The sequence below is a fragment of the Lactuca sativa genome, chromosome 7, assembly GCF_002870075.4.
Source record: "Lactuca sativa cultivar Salinas chromosome 7, Lsat_Salinas_v11, whole genome shotgun sequence".
Classification (NCBI taxonomy): Eukaryota; Viridiplantae; Streptophyta; class Magnoliopsida; order Asterales; family Asteraceae; genus Lactuca; species Lactuca sativa.
The window spans coordinates 52,038,511-52,050,531 of NC_056629.2; positions in this window are offsets into that span (position 1 = coordinate 52,038,511).

Genomic DNA, 12,021 nt, shown 5'->3' on the forward strand with positions numbered 1-12,021 from the left:
CAAGTACCTGAAACCAAAACTGAAAACTATAAGCACGAAGCTTAGTGAGTCCCCCCAAACTACCACATACCATACACATAATCACATAATAACATACATTGGGTCTTTCCTACTACATCGGGCCCTGCCCGACATCAGACCGAAGTCCGGCGTTGGCCCCCCGACATCGGACCGAAGTCCAGTATATATTTAACATAGAAACAGGCATATAACACAGAAACATATAACATAGGTATACAAACATTCCTCAGGCTTGCCCCGACATCGGACTGGAGTCCGGAACACATAACATAACATATAAGCTAAACCTTCCTCGTACTTGCCACGACATCGGAACGAAGCCCAGAACACATAAACAAACACATGCAAGAATCACGAAGAAATCAAGCATACAAACATTCCTCGGGCTTTCCCCGAAACCTTACCGAAGTCCAAAAACATATACATCGGGCTAACCCCGACATTGCTAACATACATAAATGGGCCGGCCTTGGTGCCTTAGACCCGTTCCTACTGGAAGAGGGCTCACCTCGCAAAGCTGACTGCTGAAATCTTGAGTGAGGAATCTTCGACGACTGCTCCCATAACTCCCCAGCTATTATTATTACAATAACACTTAGTCAAGACTTGATAAATTTCATGAGGGTAAAATGACCATTTTACCCCTGGTTAAAGTCAACTCTTCGGTCAAAGTCAACCTTTTGTATGACCCAACTTGTCGAGTTGCTCCATCAACTCGTCAAGTCCTAAAACCTAAAATCATGATATAACTCGTCGATTCACCCCCCGACTCGTCGATTTCCCAAGTTAATCATAGTTACAATCTACCGAGTCAACTCGTCAAGTCCCTTCACCGACTCGTCGAGTTCTAGCTTAAGCTGAAACAGGATAAACCAACTCAACTCATCGAGTCCCTCTATGGACTCGCCGAGTTCCTCTGTCAGATTGAGCCATCTCCATGGATTAAGCTCTTACCCTTCAGATCCAAACTCCATACTTCATCTACACACTGGGAAAACACTTTTAAGGGTAAAGTTTCCTACTCTACCCGCTATTAGTCCTTCTTAATGGGTTTAGCTCAAACCCTAACTCTCTAGAACGTAGATCTTGGTCCATAAGCCATAATACTCTAAACCAAAGCACACTAAAATAGATATAGGCCTTGGACATCAGGTAGACACATAAAGTTCCTAGCTTTCCTTCCATGCATGGCCTTTTAGGGCTAAAAAGGCCATAATAACGTTGTTAAGCTGGAATGGGGCTTCCATGGCCATAGATTTTGCACCTTTATGCCATGGAACCCCTTCTAGATCCCATATCTGATATGTAAGTCACTTGGGATGTCCAAATCCCAAAGACCAAGGTTCTTGAACCAAAACTCTCATAAAAATGGAAGAAAGTAGATCTAATGAATGAATGATCATGTTAGAGATGTGATTAGCAGAAATTCATGAGGATAGAAGGAAATCCTTGGATCTACAATATTCTCCTTGAACCTTCTAGCTCCCTCTTCTTCTTTTAGCTTCAAGAACACACACAAAATCACTCAAGAGTGGCTCACACACTCACAAAGTGCTCTAGGGTTTCGTGGATTAGGGTTTAGGACTTGGAGGCTGGAAATGAGGCCAAAAGGTGGGGATTAAGATGCTTTAATAGGGTGCAAAAGCCCGAAATTAGGGTTTCACTCTGGCAGACCTACTCTCCAAGTCGAGGGCTCTCGACTTGTCGAGTAGTTAGCTGAAAACCCGCGTCCAAGACTCGATTCTACTCGAAGAGTCTGGGGCTTCCAAATCGTCGAGTAGCTCTATAAAAATGAATAATTTTATAAATAAATGCGTACCAGAAACCAGACGTTACAATTCTCCTCCACTTGACTTAGAATTCGTCCTCGATGTCTGCTGCGTCTGGAAACATCTTCGGGTAGTGCTCCCTCATTTCCTCCTCGGGCTCCCAAGTCCACTCAAAAACCTTGCGGTGCTGCAACTGCACCTTTACTAGCTGAACAACGTTGCTACTAAAGGTTTTTGTCTTGCGATCCTGAATCGCCACCGATCTCTCAAAGTAGTTCAGGTTTTCGTCAACCTGAATATCCTCTAAGGTTACAATCGCTGAATCATCCACTAGGCACTTTCATAACTGAGAAACATGAAAAATGTTGTGGATCTGGCTGAGCTCTGCTGGAAGAGCCAATCAATACGCCACCTTGCCCCTCCGGGATATAACTCTAAAAGGAACAATGTATCTGGGACCCAAGTTTCCCAGCTTCTGGAATCGGATGACACATTTCTAAGGTGACACCTTTAGGAGGACCATATCGCCCACCAGAAACTCCAAGTCTGAACGTCACTTGTTGGCGTAGTCTGAGTAGTCTGGAGCCTGGTTCGGACCTGCTGGATCCGCTATGTAGTCTTGAGTACTACCTCGGTACTCCCCACGACTCTCTGACCGACCTCGCCCTAACAGATTGGGGTCCTACACTTGCTGCCGTAGAGCATCTCGAAGGGAGGCCGGTTTATGTTGGCGTGGTAACTATTGTTATACGAAAATTCCGCTAACAGAAAATACGTATCCTAACTGCCACTAAAATCCAAAACACATGCATGTAGCCAGTCCTTGAGAGTTTGTATCATCCTCTCGCTCTGTCCATCCATATGGGGTTGGAAAGCGGTGCTGAAGTGGAGACGAGTATCCATCTCGTCATGAAACCGCTTCCAAAATCTGGAAGTGAAACGACCATCTTGGTCTGACACCACCGAGACAGGTACTCCATGTCGTGCCACTATCTCCTGCACATAAATCGCGGCCTGCTTCTCGGCCGATATACTCTCCTAGATCAAGATAAAATGATTACTCTTGGTCAACCGATCCATGATGACCCATATCGAATCAAGTCACATGCGGTTCTGGGAAGCTTAGTGACGAAATCTATAGTGATATCTTCCCATTTCCACACGGGAATGTCTAACGGCTGCATCTTGCCGTGGGGACTCTAGTACTCCGCCTTGATCTTTCTGCAGGTCAAGCATCTCTCTGTTGGATTAGTGTCTACGTCCATAACTATAATTGTTATGTACTTGACCCGATTTGGCATGGTCCATTTGGGTTGCACTTCACTGGAACAATTTATATGGATAGTCTTTTGAGAATAGTATGTTTATGATTTATATTAATATATTATAAGTTCTAATATGTTAATATGGAATCCTATTATTTAATTAGTATTGATCAAGAATTAATTTAGTGATCAAAAGGAACTAATTAAATATGGACTCTTATATATAGTATGAGCCAAGTTCATTTAGGTTGGGCTAAGCTTGCATGGATAGTCCATGGAGTTTTTAACCCATGGATCCTATGGAAATGAAAGGTTATGGGTATTAAGGTTTACATGAATGTAACCTTAATCCTCCATACTATATAAAGAGGTCTTTGGCACATGAAATGGCACTAGTGTGTGAGAAAACAAAAGTGAGCCAATTTCTAATGTGCTTACTATTCTCTCAAGTTTTCCAAGGTGTTTTTGGTGATTTGTGATTCCATTTGAGGCTTCCACACTATTGGGGCTAAGCTCTTAAAGTTCAAGACTTCAAGCTACATCAAAAGGTATGTTATCTAACTAGGCTTTTATAGTAATGTTGCTTCATATTATGCTAGTTAGGACAAAACATTGGAATATTGAATATTTGCATGTATAATAGAGAAAACATATATCCAAGGTTTATAGGGTTGCATGTACACCATAGAAGTGTTAGAATGCTCAAAAACCTTTCAGTGGTATCAGAGCCTAGGATTGTTTTCAACTATACTTGATGCTATTTGCAAGAAAAATCGTTTTTTTGGAATCTGCCAGTTCACCACGAGGTGGTGACTGTTCAGTGAATTTTTTTTAGTTGTTTTTGGCCTATTTTGGATTTGAATCATACCACAAAGTGTTTTTGTTCATAAAACTTGATTTTGATGTTATGGTAATGTTTATTCTCATCCAAATAAATGATAATTGTCAAAGTTTCAAGACTTGTTTTAGTTTATGTGATTAGCAAAGTTCTTGACAATTGTTGATATGAATTATCTTCACTTATGAGTTCGATCTTGTTGATAGAAAAATTACTTGATTATTGTGTTAATTAGTAATTTGATCTTAATGGTTTTTATTGTTGGGTTTTGAGCATTCTAACACTCCTATGGTGTACATGCAACCCTATAAACCTTGGATCTATGTTTTCTCTATTATACATACAAATATGAACATTCCAAGTCTTTAATCCTAACTAGCATATTATGAAGCACTTATACTACAAAGTACTAGTTAGATGACATACCTTTTGATGTAGCTTGATGTCTTCAAGCTTTAAGAGCTTAGCCCCAATAGTGTGGAAGCCTCAAGTGGAATCACAAATCACCAAAACACCTTGGAAGACTTTAGAGAATATGGATACTTGGTTCTCTCTAGTGAAATTGGCTAGCCCTTCTTAGTGTACCACACTAGTGCCAATTTCACCAACCAAGGACATCTTTATATAGTATGGAGACTAGGGTTAAACCCATGACCTTTCATTTCATATGATCCATGGGTTAAACACTCCATGGACTATCCATGAAAGCTTAGCCCAACCTAAATGAACTTGGCCCATTCCATATATATAAAAGTCCATATTTAATTAGTTCCTTTTGATCACTTGATTAATTATAAATTAATTCTTGATCAATACTAATTAAATAATATGATTCCATATTAATATATTAGAACTTATAATATATTAATATTAATCATAAACATACTATTCTCAAAAGATTATCCATATAAATTGTGTCGATGAAGTGCAACCCAAATGGACCATGCCAGGTCGGGTCAAGTACATACCAAATAGAGTTATGGACTTAGACATTAATCCAACAGTCTCCCACTTGGATAAGTCTAAAACTATTATTGCATATGACTTCAAACCTAACTGGCAATCGTAGCTCTTAAAGCCGCTGTCGAACTCTGATCTTGTCAATGAACTTGTCCATTAGATAAGGGATCATATATTCCTCCATTCAAGATATCATATGGACTGAGACATGGATTATAATCATTCTCTCTGTCCATTTGTTGTTTCCCGATTTCCGATTTATGATAACTGACTAATTGAACAAATCAAATCAGTCCTGGCCCGGCCGAGCACTTCCATTTGTCATCATCAAATCATCGAGGGGCCCACAGATATCGCTTTTATCCCGAAGGTAAAAGGAATGGATAAACTTCGACTCATATGGCTTGTTCTACTACTTGTTGAATCATACACAAAGGCACGTTTTATAGCACCGAGTTACCAAATGCGTTTTCGTGCAATCAATGTACAACCAACTCATAGTAACAACTCATATCTCTAGGTTTGAAGAATATAAGATATTATCGTCTCATGATCACTCGTGATAAAGTCCATGAAGTGATTCCAATGAGTGTGGGTTGAATCCAATACTTAGAACTTATGAGCACTCATGAGTGTTTTAGCCCTTTGTCCAACACCTTAGACCTCTACAAGCCAACCCATGATAGTCTTAATTCATATCTACTTCCAACATATGACCGACTGTGGATGGTTTGAATAACTTAGTCATTCCGGAAGAATAACCTAGTTTATTCGGGAAGTCAAAACATGCAAAGTGAAACACAATAATAATTGAATCCAATATGGTATCAAAACCTATGAACATAAATAAAACACCTTTTATTTATCACCATATGATTACACATTATTCATTGTATACTGTTTCAGCTATCAACTTTATTCTTGAATTTAAAACAATAGTTGTCCCATGCTCCAAGCATGTACACTATGTTTTCTAAACACTAGTCATGCCATACACCAAGTATGCATACTATGTTTGTCTATGATCTTTACTTTGTGAACTAGATCAATTGAACATAACTTCAATGATTCTCTTTTCACAGTCCCAAATCCTAACTGCAAATGCAAGAATTCCAAATTCAAGCCATTTACTGAAATCTGTTAGATTCTAAACTTATATGCATTGATCCTCTTGTAATGGTTATACACAAAGTCATAAAGACTTGACAACAAACATTACAGAGCATTCCAAAGGAGATCAACTCCTTGGAAACATCCTTCTTGCATTAAGTTTCCTTAATCTTACACAGATTGAAAATTCTAACTTTGAAACATTTCCAGATTCCATTTTGACTATCACTTCTGAACAAGAGTTGCCTCCTTACAGATTATGTCAATATGGTCCTTCCAGAATTATCACTATACTTCCAACTGTCCTTGAGCAACCAATCTTTGGTAAACCTTAGATTGTCCTCGACAATTGTTTAATCCTTTTAGTCATATCCAATTCTAAACCGTTTCCCTTTTGAATGCCCTAGGCATTTGGAAAATTTTAGAAAGGATGAATATATAGCACATGTAACCGATCCTATATCCGAAGCATATGGGACACGATTCATGATGTCTCACATAAAGACTAAACCAGTCTTTTGCTATAACATTCCCATATCTATTTGCCAAGTTCCCATAATTCAGATTATGAAAAGGGATGCCGTAATCATAATCGAATTTTAGAACGCAAATAATGGACCCATATACATAATTTCCTTATGTTGAGCCATTCCAACATGAAATTCATATATATATATATATATATATATATATATATATATATATATATATATATATATATATATATATATATCCTTGACAACGCAAATAATGGACCCATATACAGAATTTCCTTATGTTGAGCCATTCCAACATGAAATTCATATATATATATATATATATATATATATATATATATATATATATATATATATATCCTTGACTAAATGATTAAAACCTCACGATCTAAGCTTATAGATTTGAGATGAGGTATAATTTCCTCTCCCTTAATTATAGCAAAACAACTTTTTCTTAATTGAAACCTTTTGTTTTCTATAATTAACATTGCTAGCTTGCAATACTTATCATAATTATCATGCTCCCACTAACATGATGATTGTTAGCATAACACTTATACTCCCACTAGCTTTGACATGTACTCAGAAATCAGCTGGACTTCTAGAAATCAATACTTCATTGACTTTCTTACCAAAGTTCAGATTTCTGATAATAGATTGTTTTGATAAGACTTTATCAAAATCATACACCTTCCCTTAGATAGCACACTTGTGTTTCTAAACAATTATGAAGAGGGATGCCGTAATCATAATGGTTAGACCTTTTTGCCACTTCTCACAAGTCCAGGTTAGTGTGCCGGTAAACCACACACGCTCCACTAACGACTTTGAGAATGCAAATATCACAATTGCTATCTAGCTAAAATCTACTTAGTGAAAGTGTTTCCTCACCATGATTTTCATGAATCGGAGAGAAACCTTATGACACTTAGATTTAATGGTGTATGTGTTCTTATCCATGTGAATTGTCAAAACCATAGTCACAAGACAAGGATAATGACAAATCCAAACTCATATGGACTGAACTCAATCTTAATTTCTTGCCTCCTGGCAGCTCAAGGGCCTGCCATTGCTTCCAAGTTGTTGAGCAACACATTGAGAACTCTAAGAACTTATATGCAAGGCCAACTTTAACTGGAATGGGCATAGAATATGTCAACACGATAGGTTATAAACCTCAAGTCGTGTGCTAGTGAAGAACTTCAGGTTCTATTCTTGATTAGTTCTTGAGACTTTTAAGACTCCCACTGTCCTCTTGACCTATAAGACTCCCTTGTCAAATATCCAAGAGATAGTGTGGATTCTAATCAAGACAAACACTTCACACAATTGGCCTAAGTTGGTCTTCGTTTTATCCAAAACATCACAACTTACCAATTTCAAATGTACAAGAGTAGAAAACTTTTACTCTTACATTTAACAAGTGTTTTAAACCTTCTTTAAGACATGTCACTCAAGTTACAATCTTGGAGTATGAATCTAAGACTTGTATTGGTACGAAGTGTGACTCATCTTCTTGATTTAACCATTTCAACAATTCAAGTTCCTTTTCTTAGTCATAAAAATGCACTAAGATTTTCCTTAGAGAACTAATTTTGATATGGTTTCTTAATCATTAAGATGATCACAAAACTGATACTAAAGTACTCTCCCATGTTTTCGGATTTGAGAAACTTTTATCCTTCTGCCTAATTTGATTCTTCTTATTCGCTCTGCCATACATTGGAACCTTTTTCCAATGTCTCAGAGTTACACTTAAGCTTGTAAGTATAATGATATTTACTGAGCTTTAGTAAACTATGACGAATAGTCTTATCAATCTTTTGTGGTGGACTTAATCAGTGCACAAGAATGTGTACTCGATCCCTTAGTCCTTTACTTGACTCACACATCCATGTGACCGAGTAATTAGTCTTAATTTTTCCAATACTTGAAAGTTCTCATTCATCATGCTATACAACTTGCATGATTCCAAGTACCGGTCCAATGGAAACTTGGGTGATGAGAATCTTTCTTCTTTGGTAAATTTAGACATTACCACAAATGAAAGAATCAATTTCATATTTCCACTCTTGCTATTAATGGAATCATATAAACAACAACTTTCCCCTCAAATTCCATTGTAAGGATATTTTAAAATAAATAAAATCAAAAATTTTCTTTTATTTTAAAACTTTGCGGAAAAACTTATCCTCACAATCCATATGAAAACTTGTTGTTATCTATTCCTAAGCAATACCTCATAACTCCTAAGAAGTAGCTCAAGAATCCGATCTTCAAACTATGCGATAGAAATCCATCTACGCGATCAGATTCAGCATATTCTTTGTTTAAGTTTCTTCACTTTTCTTTGATTCTTAAAACATCACCATGTGACCTAGTCACATGATGTATCAAGAATCTCAGAATAGAAACTTAACAGAGTTAGATAGTGGACTTTACCTGAAGTAGAGTCAAACTTATTGACTTTAACATCCTTAGGTAAATTTGGCAGCTTCGCAACCAATGCCCCTTCCTTTGGCAACATAAAAATATGGACCCTTTGATAATGGTACACGGGACTATCACAAACTTAGCTTTTTCTCTTCACCATTTGGTCAACCGAGTTGACTATGGACGATCCCTTTCCATTGGGAAGAGAATGCTTTTCTGGATTTCTTATGTCACTATTGTCAATGTCCATCAAGTTTTAAGGAAGTTGATCTTAACAAATAGATAAAATCATTAAGGGTCTTGTCATAGTCTGTTTCATAGGTGTTCCAAAAGAACTCACTATGTGACTTAGAAAGTAGTTGAACTACCAACTTTCTCAAGACTTTGACACCCAACTCTCCCGGCTTGTCAATATGTGACTACATCTCCAAGATGTGATCACACCTAGACCTTGCCTTGCCAACAGGGCTTGAGTGACCTTGAACTTGTGGGTTAGGGAGAATAATTGGAGGAGGTGAAAGAAGTATGATTTCCAAGGGACATCATCTTCATTTAGGAAAGCTTGTTTCAAGAGATCTGGGAAGATCATAAATTCTAAACCAGACATGTTTTGGGAGATATTCAAGATAGTTGATTTTAAAGTCCTTAATATGACACCCAATATGAAATATTAAGGCTAGGACCCAACAAACTACTTTATAACTTAGAAGAGGTATGCTGTAATCCAAGCTATAAAATATTTGAAGGTAGGTGAATGACGATTCACCAATTTCCACCAAGATAAACGAAATGTATTATTAGGTTTTAATTGGTTTTGAAACTCCTAGATCTTTGAGATTCATTGAACTGTTCAAAGGCATGTTTCAATCTCGAGTGTGCCCTTCAAGTTTTGTGACTGGGATGCCGAGGATCACAAAACAAGGTGTGAAGTAACCATGCAAATTACTTGGTACCCTTAAGTGTTTACCCCTCAATCGATGTGCCAGTGAACCACACACGCTCCATCGATACTATGATAAACATTAAGTCACCCTTTACCTACCTTGTTAAGTCCAAGTTAGTGTGCCGGTTAACCACAGACGCTCCAGTAACTGACTTAAACAAAGTGCAAAGTGTAATTTCATGGATTAGCACCTTATTCACATTTTCCTAAGTAACTAATATTGGGTATTATTAAGAGTTTAGTTACTTAGTATTTATCATTAATACTTTTAATGAAGGGAGAATTATAGTCCTGTCAAACCCGTTCGACTAACGACCCTCCACCAGTCAAGCAAGCGGTAGGTGAGAGTGGACACCCATTAAGTTGCCATTTTATAGGCAACAACCTTATACCCACCTTATAGACCGGCTTCGTGAATGAGGCGTACTAGCGGTAAGACTGACTTTACTCTTATACATATATATATTATTAACTTATAATATTATAAAGTATAAGGGTTGAATTTTAACTCTTTAAAATTCTAAGGGCTAACTTGGAATTAGAGTATTCATAAGAGAAAACTTCACAAATTCCAAAACTTGAGGGCAAGTTTTGAAACTATTCAAAACTAATTAATTCCATAATTTATGTGTTTAAAGTAGTTTTAATCCAAAAACTCTTCAAGTTACATAACTTGAGGACAAGTTATGGAAGACTTTAAACTAATTAAAAGAATTAACTTTTCTTTATTTTATAACTTATGGAATTAATTAAGGTTACACTTTATTTATTTATTTATTAATGAAGTGACTCTTGAACCTCCATAACTTAAGGACAAGACTCTTCATCTTTTGTAACCATTGCCAACTTTTATGAGTTTTATGAAACTTAAATGTGACTTTTCATATAACTTGAGGACAAGTTACAAAAACACATTTTAGAATCAATTCTTAGATTAATTTGGATTGAAAACAACTATTTCACTCAACTTTTCTATTAATCTAAGCAACTCATAAGAACAAGATAATTCAAATCAAACTTTTTCATGTAATTAGTCTAAACCTTAAACTAATACAAAACATGAATCTATTGACAATTATCTTTGAAACTGGATTAGCATGAACATTACCACTTAAAAAACAAGTTTATAAGTTCAAAAACATCTTAGGGTAAGGTTCCTAGTCCAATTCCAGCCAAAAAGTCGAATTTATGCTGTTTGGGGGTCCAACTCGTCGAGTGCATGAACCAACTCGGCTAGTTGGATCGATTTGATCACTTTTTAGGCATGGACTCGCCGAGTCTGATGATCAGACAACAACAATTTCGATTTTTTTAAGCAGTTTTGCAAGTATAACAAGAAAACAAACCTAGGCTCTGATACCACTGTTGGGTTTTGAGCATTCTAACACTCCTATGGTGTACATGCAACCCTATAAACCTGGGATCTATGTTTTCTCTATTATACATACAAATATGAACATTCCAAGGCTTTAATCCTAACTAGCATATTATGAAGCACTTATACTACAAAGTACTAGTTAGATGACATACCTTTTGATGTAGCTTGATGTCTTCAAGCTTTAAGAGCTTAGCCCCAATAGTGTGGAAGCCTCAAGTGGAATCACAAATCACCAAAACACCTTGGAAGACTTTAGAGAATATGGATACTTGGTTCTCTCTAGTGAAATTGGCTAGCCCTTCTTAGTGTACCACACTAGTGCCAATTTCACCAACCAAGGACATCTTTATATAGTATGGAGACTAGGGTTAAACCCATGACCTTTCATTTCATATGATCCATGGGTTAAACACTCCATGGACTATCCATGAAAGCTTAGCCCAACCTAAATGAACTTGGCCCATTCCATATATATAAAAGTCCATATTTAATTAGTTCCTTTTGATCACTTGATTAATTATAAATTAATTCTTGATCAATACTAATTAAATAATATGATTCCATATTAATATATTAGAACTTATAATATATTAATATTAATCATAAACATACTATTCTCAAAAGATTATCCATATAAATTGTGTCGATGAAGTGCAACCCAAATGGACCATGCCAGGTCGGGTCAAGTACATACCAAATATAGTTATGGACTTAGACATTAATCCAACATTTATGAACTCCATAACTTGTCCTCAAGTTATGGAAAATGAAGAGTTTTTCTTTTAAAGTGTCATTAAAAGTCATAGG